General features: G+C 43.3%; 1 long non-coding RNA gene across 1 annotated transcript; it reads left to right on the top strand.

The window, feature by feature from the left end:
• Positions 1-9,177: 9,177 nt before the first annotated feature.
• On the top strand, positions 9,178-18,885 carry LOC126032410 (uncharacterized). Its single transcript, XR_007503862.1, has 3 exons — positions 9,178-9,187; positions 10,783-10,933; positions 18,785-18,885. It is a non-coding gene; the product is annotated as an uncharacterized LOC126032410 (long non-coding RNA).

Raw genomic sequence — 18,885 nt, 5'->3', positions numbered from 1 at the left:
GCTCCCAGGAAGCTCCTGACTAGTTTTGGTTTATATTTCTTCACCACTGTCTCGCTTCTTCAGATCTGTGTGCATGAGGGGTAAATAGAATGGGGTGATTTCACAACACTGGAGATTTTATTTTAAACTGACTCAGGATTCAGGGACCCAGTAAGACCACAAAATGGTGCCTTGATTCTCTGGTGGATAATCACTATGACAGCCTCCTTGAATTGGACTGAGTGCACAGTGCCCATCACTGGAACATTGGTGGACATTGGTCCTGTTCTGAATGTGTTAGAGACCCTTTTAAGCAGAAACAGACAGTGATGGGGAGAGCTTAAGACTCTGAGCAGCATCCCAGAGACTGAGACACTACCACCTTTCTTCTACCAAAGTGTTTTATGTGAGGACCTCGGCCCACACAACATATCGGGGTCATTGATGGGTAAAAGTCAAAGAGAAAGCTCCATTTCAGGGAGATATTAATAATAGCAGGGAGATGAACGGGTCCACCACCCAGATTCCAGCTCAGAAATTGAAGACCTTTCCACCCCAGATTACCTCAGCAGCAAACCATACCAGGGAGAAACTGCTTTCAGAACCTCTGCAACTTTCTTATAGATTAATCTCTTGATCCTATTTGCATCAGTCATTATATTGCTGATTAAACTATGTATTCTACCTATAGATTCTAATAGCTTCTGTTTTGTTTCATGCCCCCTGCAAACAGAAAAATTTGCATTCAACTTTAGTGGTTTAATATCAGTTTGCATAGTTCCAAAGAAATGCAAAATGTTAGATTTTTAGAAGTTCTCAGCTATCCTAGTGATGGTTTCCTAAATGCTGTGATGTTTGTGTATATTATCTAGCAACTTATTTATAAATTATGTCTGCAAAAAATGTTCTAATGTCTTTATCCATAGAAGTCTATGGAAAAAGAACTTTGATACTATACTCTTATTACAGTGCTCATTACAAGAATGTTTTAGTAAACTTATTTATAAACTATATATCTGCAGAAATGCTATTGTGATTTTTGTTTAAAGATGTATATGAGAAGAAACTCAAATGTTCTAGACTCGGATTACCATGCTTAGTGTAAGAATGTTTAAAAAGATGGGGCTGGAGCTGTGGCACAACAGTAAGGTGTCTGTCTTACACGTGGCTACCTAGGAAGGATGGCGGTTAAATCCCCCAGGGTCCCATAAGGTTCCCAAGCCAGGTACGATTTCTGAGTGCATATTTACTTGGAATTCTTCATCTTGTACGTCTTAGATCTATCATCTCAGGAGCTTGTAGTTGATTCCTTGACACGTTTCTGGTTTTAGACACCCTGTGTTTAGGTTAGAAGTTTTTCTTTACATTTTCCTGTGATGCACCTATGCAAACAGCCGCTCTTTTATTATTGACTAGTTTTTCCTTTAATAATTGTAGACAATATTACTTACTTTTGTATAGTAGTAATGTTTGTTTACTAAAAACAAATGGGGGAATTGTTGTATATGTAAACATTTCAATGGGATTATTATGTTACTGATTGGCAATTGTGCCCTACCCCAGGGTGTGACCTGGCATTCTGCTCCCACCCTAGGGTGGTACCTGATTCTGATCCCACCATTGGGTGGTACCTAATTCTGCGGTATAAAAGCAAAGGTCTGTGGAAGGCAGGGGCTTTTTTCCCTTGGGCTGATTCTGTGGCCTTTTGGCTTGGCCTCTTCATAAAATAAAGAGCTGTTTTCTTCGGAAGCCTGACTGCCTGTTGGCTTTCTTTCCACCGCATTCACCTCAGCACCGCCGGCTGAACAGGGTAACAGAGGCGTGGTCCGAGCTGGAGGAGAAAGGCCTCATCTTCCATCCCTCCATCAGTCAACCCCATCAAGGGCTGACTTGCAACAGCTAAGACTTTGAATCCACCTAGATGTCTAACAACCAACGAGGGATCATGAAGTTGTAGTGCATATATACAATGGAATACTGCAGACCTAATAGGAATGATGCCATCATGCAAGTTGCAACAACATGGATGGAACTAGAATCTTCTAGTTAAATCTTACGTTACATGAAATAAGTCAATTGAATAAATTCAAAATAACAGTAGTTATATGTGGTATTTAAAAATAACTTCATGAAGAAACACAATGGTTGGTTGTTATCTTGAACATTAGTAGCTTCAGAGTAGAAGGAAACAAAAAAGCTCATATTTTCTTTTATGCATCCAAGAGACCTGAAGCTTGAAGACAGTTGTTCAGCTTGATTAGGTGTTCAATTAACTGTTCTTCATAGAAGTCTGTAATAATGTTCTAATGCTTTTAGCCGCAGAAGCAAGTGCAGAATGTGATTGGAAGCCATGGACTCTCACTACGGTGCTCACTGTAAGAATGTTTTAAATTTCATATCTATATTTTTCTTTAATCTTTTTATTCACAGTGGTTCTTGGTGATGTAGGTTGTCATCCTCTAATATAGCATTATAGTGCTTTATTATATTAGATTCCCAATATACTGCTCATTATAATGTCCTGATATTCAAATCTATTCACTTTCCATTTGATTATGCCTGCTCTTATGATCTAATGTTTACATCCACTATATAGACATCATTGCCATTTGAATGGGCAACTGCATGTCAGGCACTCTTGTTATAGTGCACATTCATTTATATTCCCCCTCCCCAATGCTATATGCTAATCTCCCCTGGATAGTGATATCCACCCACAGCTGGGAGGGGTCTATGTTTGCTAATTAAGGAGTTTCCTGAGGGAAGGATTGAGAGAGGAGATACAGGATAGATGCAGAGCAGCAGGAAAGAGGCTGCTTAGCTTAGAAGCCATGTGAAAAAAGCACATTGCAATTAGGGCCTTGTAATATGGCTGGATGTCTCCTGAAACTTCAACTGACTCCCTGTGGATCATTTCTCCCTGTCACTCTGCATCTACAGACCCACCAGCTGTAGAAGGGGCTGCAGGCACCAGGCCAAGCTGAGAAAGGCCTCACCACCATCCTAGGACTTTATAATTAATAATTAATACAACAATTAAGTATGTTTTTGCAATTTATTTTCAATTCCAACGAGCTTATTATTAGATAATAATGACCATGTTTTCAGTTTGCTTTCTGGAAAGGAGCCTCTGTATGCTCAAAACCTGTTAGAGATACTTCATGGTGTAGACTCCCTTTAGAGTGCTCATTGCCATATTACTCATTTTCGACTTGAAAATTATGATTGCTTTAAGAATGTTTTATGCACAAGCTAACCCAGAAACCTTTTTCTTCATCAACGTTTACCCTTATAATGATAATTTGCCTAGGAATTGGAAAACCTTTCCATCTGACCTGTTTGCTTAATATTTTTAAGTGTTCTATCCTCCTATTCTACCTGGGTCAGTTCTTTCTGCTTTCTTTTCCTTTTTTGCTTTTTTGGCCACACCCGGTGATGCTCAGGGTTTACTCCTGGCTATGCGTTCAGAAATCACTCCTGGCTTGGGTGACCCTATGGGATGTTGGGGGATCGAACTGTGGTTGGTCATGCAAGGTAAACGTCCTACTGCTTGTGCCACCGCTCTAGCCCCTGGGTCAGTTTTTCAACTGCAACCTATGGATCCATCTTCATTGTCTATGTATTTGTGTGTGAGTGTGTGGCCCCCTCTATGTCTGTCTGATGTCCATCTGTATTATTCATAAGGCCTATGTTGTATATAGTTCTTCCCTGTTATATATAACCTTTCCTTTGTCCCCCTCCCCTGCTCATCACTTTACAAATCTTTTTCTTTTCTTTCTTTTTCTTTTGTCTTTTGGACCACACCTGGTGGCTCTCATAGGTTACTCCTAGCTCTGTGCTCAGAAATTACCCCTGACAGGTTCAGGGGACCATATGGGATACTGGAAATTGAATCCAGGTCTATCCTGGGTTGGCTGCATGCAAAGCAAATGCCCTACTGCTGTGTTATCGCTCTGTTCTTTCATTCTCTCACCCTTGATCTGTTATTTCTCTATATCTAACCCTTCTTATCATCAGTTTTTAATTCTTCAGGAACCAGAAAGTTCCCCCATCCCAACCTGCTGCCAGTCAAGTCCCAAAGTGAAAGGACAGCCACCCATCCCTTCTTGCCTTTGTTTGAGAAGAAGCTGCCACCATTGCTGCTAATTTGCTCTTGGCTTCATTTTTCCCACTTCCCTTTGCTGTAGACTGGATTCAGGTATTGAAAGGCCCTTGAGGATATTTCCTGATCCTGACTGCTGTGAGGGAAAAGCAGGGTGTGAGCTCTGAGTGTTTTAGGTACACTGCAGGTTGCTGGTGATCCAATGCAGTCATCCTTGTGCAAAGCAAATGCCCTAGTGGATGTGCTATCACTCTGGCCCCATCCAGCCCCTCCTTTTTTCTACCTTTAATCTATCTGCTTTGGTCCTGAGTAGGACAAAACAATGCAACTGGAATAAAGTTTAATACGTTAATCCATCTGCCAACAAGTACCACATACTGGCCAGCCAGGGCCACCTCCTGAAGTAGATGAGCCCCGCCCAAGGTGTTGAGGAAGATTATATAGGGAAAGGATATAGGGAGGTTCCAGATTTCTGATGATCCTTAAAATGATTGGCTATTTTCTAGGGGTATCTTCTGACAGTTCCCTTGTCCTTCCCTGATAGGCTACCTGGCATGGCCAGCTGGCTTGGGGCGGTGTCTATGGAAATAGGCTTGTGAAGACCCACACCATGTGGTTTTTACAAAAGGGCTTCTTTCACTGCTCAGAACCCAAAGAAGCCTGCCACGTGGCCTTTAAAAAATGATATTCCTCCTTGTTTAGAACTCAGGTCAGAACAATATCTACATTTTAATAAACACTTTTTATTAACTCAATACTTTAGTTAAATATCTTGGATTACAAAGTTGAGTTTCAGTCATACAATGTACATCCCCTTTAACAGTACCCATTTCTTACCATCGTTATGCCAGTTTCCCTTCTGCCCTCTCACTTGCCTCTGGACAGACATTTGATTTTTCTCTCTTTCATTGTTTCCTTTTTAGACATTGGGTTGCACTCCTGTTAATGAGGGGAAACTGTGCATATCCTTTAATTTCATTTTAGCACATAGTTCGTGTGCAGAGTGTTAAATTTTATTTGTGGCAAGCTTCTTACCAATGACTGGTTCTCCTGATCTTTATTTCTATTGTCTCTGGATATTCTAGGTATACTATATTATTTTTTTATGTCCCACAAGTGAGTGAGATTCTTCTATGTCTGTTCCCTAGGACTCATTTCACTCAGCATAACACTCTCCATATCCTTCCATGTATAAACAAATATCATGACTTCATTTTTCCAGTGCATATATGTACCCAAAGATTTATTTATCCACTCATCTGATCTTGGGCAACTGGTTTTTTCCAGTTCATGGCTATTGTAAATAGTTCTTACCAAGTGTGATTCGTGAGCACACAGCCAGAGTAAATATAAAGATGGCTTGGTGGGGACCCCAAAAGTGTATACAAATAATTAAAAAGAGAAACAAAGTCATAGATGTTTTAGTTCTATATATAAACTATATTATAATATAGATTTATATATAATATATAATAATATTATATAATATATAATAATATATATGTTTCAGCTATAGTGGGATCTCTGTAACTTATTTTGTGATTAGGGTCACACATGGCTATGTTCAGGGGTTCCTCCCGCTCTGCAGGCAGGCAGGCGAGAATGACTCTTGGCTGCCTCATGGGCCCTGTGGGATGCCGAGGATTGAACCCAGGCAGGTCGTCGGCCACGCAGTAGTCCTCCCTGTGTCCTCTGGCTCAGGCACTCTTGAGGTATTTTAAATGGCAAATGCGTGCATTTTCTTTCAGTTCTGTGGGGGCCTGACCCTGGCCTTCACGCGGGTGAAGACTGGCTGCACATTGAGCTCTAACTGCGCACAAGCGATGGGGTGTTTCTGATTCTTTGAAAAGGGCCCTTCCGTTTCTGCAGAGGAATGCTTCGACGTCATCTAACTCAAGTGCCGGAGAAAAGTGGCCTTCCGGCCAGGAGGGGCTGGGAACTGGACGGCCCTGGCCCTTTAAGAATCCGGCCGGACGGAGTTCGACGACACGCCAGCGCCATCTTGCTTTCTCCGTAGCCGGACGCGGGGCGAGGAAGCGCCTGTCCGCCGCCTCCGCCTCCGTTCAGGTTGGGGGTCCCGGCGGCCAGGGGGGCCCGCGAGGGACGATTTTCTCCCCCGTCCGTCCGTCCGTCCGTCCGTCCGTCGAGGGCCCCTGGAGCGCCCCGGAGCGCGCGCGGGGTCCCGGCCTTGGCGCCCGAGAGGGAGGGCTGCAGGCGGGCGTCTCTCCGTCTCTCCGTCTCTCTCCCCGGGGTCCTCCGCGTGGGTCTCCGGGGCTGCCGGGCGGGCTCTGCGCGCAGTGCTCACTCCCAGAAGCCTGGAACCCCGCGCGGGGCGAGGCTGCTCAGGACGGCGGCTTTTCTCCGGGACTCGGGCCTGGCCGCTGCCCTTGAGGAGCCGTCCGGGCTGGAGAAGAGAAGATGGGGTCGCCCCGCCCGACGTCCTGTGCCCAGGTAAGGGGCCGCGAGGGCGCGGAGGAGGCCAGGGGAAGGGGAAGGAGGGGGAGGCCCCTAGGATCTGGGGGCTCAGGCGTTGTAGGCAGGAATCTGGGGAAGGGTGCGGCCGCTGGCACTCCTTCAGGGGCCCCGGTCTCTCTCTGCAGTTTGCTCTGTTTCTTTGGTTCTTCTCTGCTGTCTTGCGTTTATTTGGGGAGCTACGCCGGTGTTGCTCGGCCCTTCCTCCCGACTCAGTGTTCTTGGGTCACCCCTGCCGGTCTGGGACTGTCTTGCGTGCCAGGTTCCAGGGTTGGGATCCTGGTCATAGAAACCTGGGTGTTGGTGAAGGAGTCCTTGATCCCAGGATTTCTGCCGTAAAATAACATTCCTCCCTCACCTGGAGAAAGGCTTTTTGATTTATTTCTATTTTATGGCACCATGCTGAAAGGAAATTCTTCTGGCCCCGCGCTCTGGAATCATACCTTTTGTGACTGGTCACCTAGGGGGTATCAGAGATTCAGCCTGGATAGCCACATCTGAGGCAAGCGCCCACCAAATTGTCTTGATGGTCCAACACTGGGTTCTGTACTGTTTTTCTGTTACTCTTAGATGCCAGGTTGTTGGATTACTGATCGTACCCTAATCAATAATTGTACTCCACCCTAAGGTGTGATCTGATGGTAGTCTATTGGATTATTCTTTGCCTGATACTCTTTTCCTACCCTGGGTTGGGACCTGATTCTTGTCAATAAAAGCAGAGGTCTGAGGAAGGCAGAGATTCACTCTTCAGTCTTCTACTGAGCTGCGCTCCTTAGGAGTAGAAAGCTTGGGTGGTTTGAATTCCTTGCTTGAGCACTGGATATCCTGAACCCGTTCTTGTACTTCTTCACTGTGTGAATTATTTCCTGCGGGTCTTTACAACTGGAACTGTTCCCTCTGACCTAATTGGACAGGGGGATAGGAGCTGCCTTTCCTGTCTGAGAGCTCTGTGGGAATCAAACCTCAACTGTTAAGTCCTCGAGAATGATGCACCGTTCAAAGACACCAAGACCACAGTCTCATGCAAAAACAAGGGGTTTATTTTCTTACAAGCATGCAGGGGCTGTGCTAGAATCCAGCATAAGCTAGAAACTGCCAGCCCTGAGCCATGAGCTTACAAGCTATATATAGTATTTTAAACAATAGAAAGGTACAGTAGATTGATTTGCTTTAGGAAGTACATGACATCTGGCATTTTCCCACAATTGTGAAGGGGGGTGGGTGATCAGGGCAGTCAGGAAACTCCCAGAATTGTCATGGATGCCTGTACGACCCCAGTGTTTTTGAGGGCCACGTCTAGCCCACTTTCCTGTCCTTGCCTGACGGCTGTTTCAAGCTTCCTTTACACAACCATCTCCTAGAAAACTGACCATTCACCAGGCTGATGTCTGGGCTCCTGGTGAAGAATTTTCTAGGCGGACCTTTCCTACACGTGCATTTTCCTGGGGGTTTTGTTTGGTTTTAGTTTTAGGTGCTTTGTGCTGTGTCTGCTTTTCTGTTTTGTCCTGAATTTTGTGTCACATTGGTGGTGCTCAGGCTTTTCCTTGACTATAAAGAGGGTTCTCTCCAGGTGACATAGGGGACACTAGCCTGTACCTGGGATTGACCCATTCTGCACCCTTCCTGGCAGTGTTGCTCAAGACCCAGGGCATGCAGCTCAACTCTTTTATCCTTCACTCTGCAAGTCCGGCTCTGTGGCCACATTTGTCTTCAGTAAACCAGGTGCACTTCCAAAGCCTCCTTGTCTGTGGTCCCATGACTTGTTGTTCTAATTGGGAAACAGGAACAAAGGATCTTTCTGGAAGTCATAATTACTGGGAGTTGGATCATTTTCTTTTCTTGAGGAGAAGTAGAGGTTGGTCATACCTTTGCTCAGGGTTTATTCCTTGCTCTGCACTCAGAAATTGCTCCTGGCAGGCTCAAGGGAACATTTGGGATGCTGGGAATAAAACCTGGGTTTGTCTGGTGTTGACTACATGCAAGGCAAATGTCCTACTGCTGTGCTACCCCAGCCTGTGTTGGGTCATTTTGACCTGCACCAGGAAGGATTGTTTGGGTATGAAACATGAGTTCTGATATCCCCAAACTCAGGTTTGATTCACTCACTGGACCCTGAATTTACCTTTTCGCCGCTTGTATCCTGAGCAGAGATGGGCTCTGGCAGCAGGAGGGACTAATGTGTTTTTGGACCACATCCAGAGTTGCTGTTTTAGCTCCTTTGACTCTGTAGTCTTGATTTCATCCACCAGTGCTCAGTGAATCTAAAGCACGGATTGGCCCTGGGTGGTCTCTGTGCAAAGCAGCACCTCCAAGAACCTTCCTGAACACTGTCAGCATATCATGTTGGCTGATGAGGCTTTCTAGCATGATGTCTGGGAACCTTCCCCTCTGAGTGTCCATAGAGAGAGGATCTGTAGGCTGGGTACTCCCAAGGGCAGATTGGAGAGGCCCTGAATCCCTCTAGGACTCTAAGGGATCCTATCTGACTCCCTCCTTTGTGTGCTTAGAGCTTAGTGATCTTCCCTGATGTGGCCATGAGCTTCTCCCCAGAAGAGTGGGCATGCCTGGACATTTCTCAGAAGAAGCTCTACAGAGATGTGATGCTGGAGACCTTCGAGCACGTGCAGGCAGTAGGTGAGAGCTGCCCTGGCCCTGTTTAGGTGCTGTGGGCTACAACCTGGGGTGACAGGGAGGTGCCTGGATCTGCAGGGATATGGGCTCAACAGAGACATGACATGATTCTGCTGAGCCGAAGTTCAAGCCCTTCCCTACTATTCTTTTTTTTTGTTTTTAAAGTTTTTGTTTATTTTGGTTTGGGGCCACTCACAGCAGCGCTCAGGGGCTAATCCTGGCTCTGCTCAGAAATATCGCCTGGCAGGCTGTGGGGACCACATGGGATGCTGGTAGTCAAACCTGTAATATCTGGCAGTCAAATATGCTGGCAGTCAAACTTCGGTAATATCAGTCTAGCCTCTCGCTTTTTTTTTTTTTTGGGCCACACCCGGCAGTGCTCAGGGGTTACTCCTGGCTGTCTGCTCAGAAATAGCTCCTGGCAGGCACAGGGGGCCATGTGGGACACCGGGATTCGAACCAATCACCTTTGGTCCTGGATCGGCTGCTTGCAAGGCAAACACCGCTGTGCTATCTCTCCGGGCCCTAGCCTCTTGCTTTTAAGACATACTTTTTGGATGAAAGTTTTTCTGTCTGGGGGATATATACCCAGAAGAGGGATTGCCTAGTCATATGGCAACTCAGTTTTGAGGACAGAACCTTCCATATGGTTTTTCATAGGGGTTGGGTCGGGCAGCATTCTCACGAGGAACAGAGGAGAGTTCCTTTCTGACCACAGTCCCTCCAGCAAAGACTGTTCCCAGTATTTTTGATATGTGCTATCTTCACTGGTGTAAGATGATATCTCATTGTTGTTCTGATATGTAATTCCCTAATGATGTGATTGTAAAATGAAATCCACAAGTGGTGAGGTCACCCCTTGAATATATTTCTAAATCCCATTGAAGAGGTCTTAAGCAGAGTAGCAGCAAAGAAATAACCCAAGCTAGTCAGGTGAGAGTAATGCCTTCTCCTCTAGGTCTCTGCCAGAGCCCAAAACCAGAACTTCATTTTCTTTTATTAAACCAATTCCCAATACACCAATAGGGGGAAGGTTGAGAGTAATCCAGGAGGGTTTTTTATATCAAAAGAAAGATTTAAGGGAAAGAGGAAGATGGGGGAATGCCTTGTTTTGGATTAATGGCTGAGTGCCATGTCACAATTTCACCTTTCTGTTTAGAATACAACAAAAATAGGAAGTGCTAGATGTCCAGTAAGCTTGGAAATATATGCTATAAATTGAAATGTCCATACACAAATGCACTAACATCCTTGTAGTTTTGGAAAAGGAGGGTTGATGGGAGGATCCAGAGGGTTTCTGTCTCCATTCAGACACAGACCAAAATCTTGAAATTGTACAGGATTGTAGGGGGATCAGGACCAGCAGCCTCCTCTTTTTAAGACACCTTTGGGCATGGGCAGTTCTTGGTTTTGCTCCTGGCTTTTCACTCTTTGCTCACTTCCTGAGGGAGTCAGGGAAGTACTGGGGGCTCTGCTGTATTACCCCCCTCAATTAGACTCTTATTTTAACCTACTCTGATCTCTGTAATAATCAACATGCATATGGAGAGCAGCAATTCTGTTCTTGATTTGTTGTATGATTTGGCCATTTTCATCAGGGATCCAGACTCATGCATGGACTGCTGTGCCCTTCATTGTCTCTAACCCAAGATTGTCCTTCTGCAGCAGGGTATTTTGGTGTGAAGCCTGCACTAATCACCTGGTTAGAAGGAGGAGTCCTGGGGAGGCTGCCACGAAGCCTGTTTGCCTGTGAGTGTGGGAAGAGCCTCCTGGGCTCAGGGTTTGGTTTGGATATGGATTGTCATGGGCCTGTGTAAGATGGGGCCCTGGACTTGGACCTTGGGACTCCCAGAGCATTGGTGCATGACCTCTCTTGCTCCCTTTCAGTTCCCTTGATGCTGAGTTCCAGAATAATCTGCAACTTTGCTCTCTTGCCTTTGTTCTTTCTTTTCCCATTTTCTGTGAGGTGTTTAGAACAGGTCCTTATATTCCTTCACTCCCTGTTTGTATTCTCAGTGTGATTGCACAGCCTCATTTCAGGTGAAGGGGGTCCTACTCAGGCCCCTCTATCTTTTTCCTTTTTTTTTTTTTAAAGAACTTTATTACATACATGATTGTGTTTGGGTTTCAGTCATATAAAGAACACCACCCATCACCAGTGCAACATTTCCATCACCAATGTCCCAAATCTCCCTCCTCCCCAACCTACCCCTGCCTGTACTCTAGACAGGCTTTCTATTTCCCTCGTACATTCTCATTATTAGGATAGTTCAAAACGTAGTTATTTCTCTAACTAAACTCATCCCTGTTTGTGGTGATCTTCATGAGGTGAGCTGTAACTTCCAGCACTTTTCTCTTGTGTGTCTGAAAATTATTATTGCAAGAATGTCTTTCATTTTTCTTAAAACCCATAGATGAGTGAGACCATTCTGCATCTCTCTCTCTCTCTCTCTCTCTCTCTCTCTCTCTCTCTCTCTCTCTCTCTCTCACTTATTTCACTCAGCCTAATAGATTCCATGTACATCCATATATAGGAAAATTTCATGACTTCATCTCTCCTGACGGCTGTGAATATGTACCACAGTTTCTTTAGCCATTCATCAGTTGAAGGGTATCTTGGCTGTTTCCAGAGTCTTGCTATGGTAAATAGTGCTGCAGTGAATATAGGTGTAAGGAAGGGATATTTGTATTGTATTTTTGTGTTCCTAGGGTATATTCCTATGAGTGGTATAGCTGGGTTGTATGGGAGCTCGATTTCCAGTTTTTAGAGGAATCTCCATATTGCTTTCCATAAAGGTTGAACTAGACGGCATTCCCACCAGCAGTGGATAAGAGTTCCTTTCTCTCTACATCCCCGCCAACACTGCTTGTTCTCATTCTTTGTGATGTGTGCCAATCTCTGTGGTGTGAGGTGGTATCTCATCTTTGTTTTGATTTGCATCTCCCTGATGATTAGTGATGTGGAGCATTTTTTCATGTGTCTTTTGGCCATTTGTATTTCTTCTTTGTCAAAGTGTCTGTCCATTTCTTCTCCCCATTTTTTGATGGAATTAGATTTTTTTTCTTGTAAAGTTCTGTCAGTGCCTTGTATATTTTTGAGATTAGCCCCTTATCTGATAGGTATTGGGTGAATAGTTTCTCCCACTCAGTCGGGGGCTCTTGTATCCTGGGCGCTATTTCTTTTGAGGTGCAGAAGCTTCTCAATTTAATATATTCCCACCTGTTAATCTCTGCTTTCACTTTCTTGGAGAGTGCAGTTTCCTCTTTGAAGATGCCTTTAGTCTCAATGTCCTGGAGTGTTTTACCTACGTGTTGTTCTATATATCTTATGGTTTCAGGTCTGATATCGAGGTCTTTCATCCATTTGGACTTAACCTTTGTACATGATGTTAGCTGGGGGTCTAAGTTCAATTTTTTGCAAGTGGCTAGCCAGTTGTGCCAACACCACTTGTAGAAGAGGCTTTCTTTGCTCCATTTAGGATTTCTTGCTCCTTTATCAAAAATTAGGTGATTGTGTGTCTGGGGAACATTCTCTGTGTATTCAAGCCTATTCCACTGATCTGACGTCCTGTCTTTAGTCCAATACAGTGCTGTTTTGATAACTATTGCTTTGTAGTACAGTTTAAAGTTGGGGAAAGTAATTCCTCCCAGATTCTTTTTCCCAATGATTGCTTTAACTATTCTAGGGTGTTTATTGTTCCAAATAAATTTCAAAAGTGCCTGATCCACTTCGTTGAAGAATGTCATGGGTATCTTTAGAGCAGGGGTCCTCAAACATTTTAAACAGGGGGCCAGTTCACTGTCCCTCAAACCATTGAAGGGTCTGACTATAGTAAAAACAAAACTTATGAATGAATTCTTATGCACACTTCATATATCTTATTTTGCAATGAAGAAACAAAACAGATACAAATAAAATATGTGGCCCGCGGCCCATAGTTTGAGGACTACTGCTTTAGAGGGATCGCATTAAATCTGTACAATGCTTTGGGGAGTATTGCCATTTTGATGATGTTAATCCTGCCAATCCATGAGCAGGGTATGTGCTTCCATTTCCGCGTGTCCTCTCTTATTTCTTGGAGCAGAGTTTTATAGTTTTCTTTGTATAGGTCCTTCCCATTTTTAGTCAAGTTGATTCCAAGATATTTGAGTTTGTGTGGCACTATTGTGAATGGGGTTGTTTTCTTAATGTCCATTTCTTCCTTATTAGTATTGTTGTATAGAAAGGCCATTGATTTTTGTGTGTTAATTTTGTAGCCTGTCACCTTGCTATATGAGTCTATTGTTTCTAGAAGCTTTTTCGTAGAGACTTTAGGGTTTTCTAGGTAGAGTATCATGTCATCTGCAAACAGCAAGAGCTTGACTTCTTGCTTTCCTATCTGGATTCCCTTGATATCTTTTTCTTTCCTAATCACTATAGCAAGTACTTCCAGTGCTATGTTGAATAGGAGTGGTGAGAGAGGACAGCCTTGTCTTGTGCCAGAATTTAGAGGAAAGGCTTTCAGTTTTTCTCCATTGAGGACAATATTTGCCTCTGGCTTGTGGTAGATGCTGAGAGCTTTGATCAAGAATGGGTGTTGGACCTTATCAAATGCTTTCTCTGCATCTATTGATATGATCATGTGATTTCTATTTTTCTTGTTGTTGATTGTGTATTATGTTGATAGATTTACGGATGTTAAACCATCCTTGCATTCCTGGGATGAAACCTACTTGATCGTAGTGGATGATCTTCTTAATGAGGCACTGAATCCTATTTGCCAGTATTTTGTTGAGGATCTTTGCATCTGCATTCATCAGCGATAATGGCCTATAATTTTCTTTTTTGGTAGCATCTCTGTCTCTTTTAGGTATCAAGGTGATGTTGGCTTCATAAAAGGTATTTGGAAGTGTTTCCATTTGTTCAATTTCATGAAAGAGTCTTGCCAGGATTGGTAGTAGTTCCTCTTGGAAAGTTTGAAAGAATTCATTAGTGAATCCATCTGGGCCTGGGCTTTTGTTTCTGGGCAGACATTTTATTACCATTTTAATTTCATCAATAGTGATGGGGGTGTTCAGATATGCTACATCCTCTTCCTTCAACTGTGGAAGATTATAGGAGTCCAAGAATTTATCCATTTCTTCCAGGTTCTCATTTGTAGTGGCGTAGAGTTTCTGATTACCCTTTGAATCTCTGCCATATCAGTAGTGATCTCTCCTTTTTCATTCCTAATACGAGTTATCAAGTTTTTCTCTCTCTCTCTCTTTGTTAGTTTTGCCAGTGGTCTACCAATCTTGTTTATTTTTTCAAAGAACCAACTTCTGCTTTCGTTGATCTTTCGGATTGTTTTTTGGGTTTCCACTTCGTTGATTTCTGCTCTTAGCTTTGTTATTTCCTTCTGTCTCCCTATATTTAGGTACTTTTGTTGAGCACTTTCTCGTTCTATGAGCTGTGTCATTAAGCTACTCAGGTAAGGCCCTTCTTCCTTCCTAATGTGTGCTTGCAAAGCTATAAATTTTCCTCTCAGTACTGCTTTTGCTGTGTCCCATAAGTTCTGATAGTTTGTGTCTTTATTATCATTTGTTTCCAGGAACCTTTTGATTTCTCCTTGATTTCATCTCGGACCCACTGGATATTCAGTATGAGGCTGTTTAACTTCCAGGTGTTAAAGTGTTTCTTCTGTGTCCCTTTGGAATTCACAAATAATTTCAGAGCCTTGTGGTCAGCGAAGGTAACCTGCAATATTTCTATCCTCTTGATATTGTGGAGGTATGTTTTATGTGCCAGCACATAGTCTATCCTGGAGAATGTGCCATGTACATTGGAGAAGAATGTGTATCCAGGTTTCTGGGGATGGAGTGTCCTATATATATATCCACTAGGCCTCTTTCTTCCATTTCTCTCCTCAGGTCTAGTATATTCTTGTTGAATTTCAGTCTGGTTGACCTATCCAGAGTTGACAAAGCCGTGTTGAGGTCTCCCACAATTATTGTGTTGTTATTGATATTATTTTTCAGATTTGTCAACAATTTTATTAAATATTTTGCTGGTGCATATATGTTTAGGAGAGTGATTTCTTCCTGCTCTACATACCCTTTGATTAATATAAAATGTCCATCTTTGTCCCTTACAACTTTCCTGAGTATAAAGTTTGCATTATCTGATATTAGTATGGCCACTCCAGCTTTTTTATGGGTGTTGTTTGCTTGGGTAATTTTTCTCCAGCCTTTTATTTTGAGTCTATGTTTGTTCTGACTATTCAGGTGCATTTCTTGTAAGCAGCAGAAGGTTGGATTGAGTTTTTTGATCCATTTAGCCACTCTGTGTCTCTTAACTGGTGCATTTAGTCCATTGACATTGAGAGAAAGAATTGTCCTGGGATTTAATGCCATCTTTATATTGAAATTTGGTGTGTCTTTTGGTTAGTCTTGTCTTAAGTTAGGTCTTTCAGTTTTTCTCTTAACACTGGTTTTGAGTCTGTAAAGTTTCTGAGCTGTTTTTTGTCTTGAAACCATGTATTCTTCCGTCAAACCAGAAAGTAAGTTTTGCTGGGTACAGTATTCTAGGTGAAGCGTTCATTTCATTCAGCCTTGTCACAATATCCCACCACTGCTTTCTGGCCTTGAGCGTTTCTGGTGACAGGTCTGCTGTAAATCTCAAGGATGCTCCCTTGAATGTAATTTCCCCTTTTGATCTTGCTGTTTTCAGAATTCTGTCTCTATCGGTGGGATTCGTCATTGTGACTAGGATGTGTCTTGGGGTATTTTTTCTGGGGTCTCTTTTGGTTGGTACTCTTCGAGCATGCAGGATTTGGTCACATACATTCTTTAGCTCTGGAAGTTTCTCTTTAATGATGTTCTTGACCACTGATTCTTCCTGGAAATTTTCTTCCTGGGTCTCTGGGACTCCAATGATTCTTAAGTTGTTTCTGTTGAGCTTATCATAGACTTCTATTTTCATCTCTTCCCATTCTTTGACTAATTTTTCCATTGTCTGTTCATTTGCTTTAAGTTTTTTTCCAATCTCTCCCGCTGTATGGAATTGTTATGTATCTCATCTTCCACAGCACCAATTCTATTCTCAGCTTCTGTTACCCTGTCCCAGAGCTTATCCATTTTGTCATTCACTTCATTTACTGAGTTTTTCAGGCCTGTTAGTTGACATGTTATTTCAGTTTGGAGTTTTGTGATTTCTGTCTTCATATTTTTTTGGTTCTTGTTAGTGTTCTGTTCAACTTGATCCATGGTTTCTTTGAGTTCTTTGAGCATCTTCCATATTGCTTGTCTAAAGTCCTTATCTGAGAGGTTGATTAGTTGGTTGGTCATTATCTGGTTATCAGAATTGTCATCTTCATTCTCTATGTCTGATGCTGGCCTGCGTTGTTTCCCCATTGTCACACTTGTATTGTGGGTTTTTCTACGTGTTGTGGTGGTATTCATTGGCTAAATGATGTATGCAGCCACACTCCTCTGGCTCCACCCTTTCTGGATGGGTCGACTTGCCTCCAAGGGAGGGGAGTCCTCTGTGGATGAAGCCTCTCACAGGATCAAATCTTAGGCCTGAGCACGCAGCAGAGAAGACAGTCGGGAGAGAAATGCTGGGCTTCAGTGATCCAGCACAGTTCTTAGTGTGATTTTTTCTTCTTGTTGCGATGGTGTTCTTTTTTTTTTTTTTTTTTTTTTTTTTTGGTTTTTGGTTTTTGGGCCACACCCGGCGGTGCTCAGGGGCTACTCCTGGCTATCTGCTCAGAAATAGCTCCTGGCAGGCACGGGGGACCATATGGGACACCGGGATTCGAACCAACCACCTTTGGTCCTGGATCAGTTGTTTGCAAGGCAAATGCCGCTGTGCTATATCTCCACGCCCGCGATGGTGTTCTTTCCTTAGAAAGAGCGCACGACCGCGTAGTGAAGTGGAGCCAAAGTGCTCTCCTTAGAAAGAGCGCACGCGAAGCGGAGCTAAAGTGCTTTGCTGGAGCCTCTCTCAGCCCACTCCCAAGAGTTTCACGCAACAGGACAGGAGACAGACACACACAGGCAGCACTCACAATTTTTCACAGTCGGGCCCCACTGGGCAGGCGTAGTTTCGTAGATTTTCCCAGCCTGACGTCCTATCTTTTTCCTTTACTCTAACCTTTGCCCTTAAATCATTATGGGGTTTTTGATATTCCCAAGGAAGTGATTTTCTTTCCTTTATTTTGAGGTTTCCTCAGTGATAATATTTGGTGTTAATCCTGGCCCATGCTTCAGGAATAACTCCTGGTGGACTTGGGGGTGATGGGAATTGCTTCGAGGCAAACACCCTCCTGCTGTTTCTCTCTGGCCTACTCAGAAATATATTTTTGTGGGGCCAGCGAGGTGGCGCTTGAGGTAAGTAAGGTGTCTGCCTTGCAAGCGCTAGCCAAGGAAAGATTGTGACCGTGGTTCGATCCCCTGGCCAGGGGCAATTTCTGAGCACTTAGCCAGGAGTAACCCTTGAGTGTCAAATGGGTGTGGTCCAAAAAACCAAAAAAAAAATATATATATATATATATTTTTTTTTTGTCTGTATTTTAAACTATTTATGAGCAAGCTCAGCACATAGCTAATGTAGATTTTGTCAAGCTCCTCACTGTGGTGCTCCCAACCTGTCTTGCCTTTTCATGTCAGCTTATTTAGTACCTGAAAACAACATGCAGTCACTCTATCTATGTTGCTGCTTTAACCAGGTTTCATTCAACTAATTCTTTTTCTCTAACCTGCTATCCTCAACTAATTCTTTTGATAATATTTTTTATTTAAGCTCCATGTTTATAGAAATGTTCATACTTGAGTTTTAGTCATAAACTGTACACTGTCCTTCATCATTGCAACTTTCCTGGCTCCAGTGTCCCCCATGTCCCTCCCCACAATACTGCACTTCTGTCTAAGACTGGCATTCTGTTTCTCTCTCACACAATCATTTCATGCTAGTAGTGCACTTGCTGCTCTGTATTCACCGTTCGTGTGGCAAGATTCATATCATGGACTTGTCTTGCCGGCTCTCTGTCTAGTCTGTCTATTATCTCTGGTTATTATTACCTAATCTGAAAAGTCACTAAACATAATAAGTCCAAAAGTTCCAGGTTAGAGGTCAAAAAAATTGCACAGTGGGTAGGGTGTTTGCCTTCCATGCACCAACCCAGGTTCAGCTCTTGGCATCCTATATGATCTTCCCCAGCCAGCCATAGTACTTGCTGAGTAAAAGCACAGAGTAATTCCTGAGTACTTTGATGTTTGGCACAAAAACAAAAACAAAGAAAAGTTTCTGGATATGTACTTTCTGAATTTTGCAAGATTTAGTGAATGAAAATAGAATGACAAAACACAATTTAGGGGCCAGAGGTATAGTATATATTCCATACAGTTCTTTAAGCCTGCCAGGAGTGATCCCAGAGCAGAGACAAGTCTGGGAACCTCCTGGTCTGGCCACAAAATCCAACCAAACAGAAAAACCCACCATACTACTTAGGAATATGAAGATTTTATCTTGCTTTATCAACAAAATAAGGAAAGCTAAGAGAAAAGACTAGAGCAGAAGATAGAGCTATGGTTCAGACAGCCTTGTCAGCATCTACTCTGACCAAAATCTTTCTCTTTCAGCTGATCTCAAGCTGGAAATCCATCCTTGTCCCTTCTGCTCTCTCACCTCCAGTCAGAACTTCCTCAGTCATCACATGAAACAAAGTCATTCCTCTTGGATC

Source organism: Suncus etruscus, chromosome 16 (assembly GCF_024139225.1).
Source record: "Suncus etruscus isolate mSunEtr1 chromosome 16, mSunEtr1.pri.cur, whole genome shotgun sequence".
NCBI classification, from domain to species: domain Eukaryota; kingdom Metazoa; phylum Chordata; class Mammalia; order Eulipotyphla; family Soricidae; genus Suncus; species Suncus etruscus.
The sequence above is the reverse complement of the archived record's forward strand: the minus strand, read 5'-3'. Positions and strand labels throughout refer to the sequence as shown.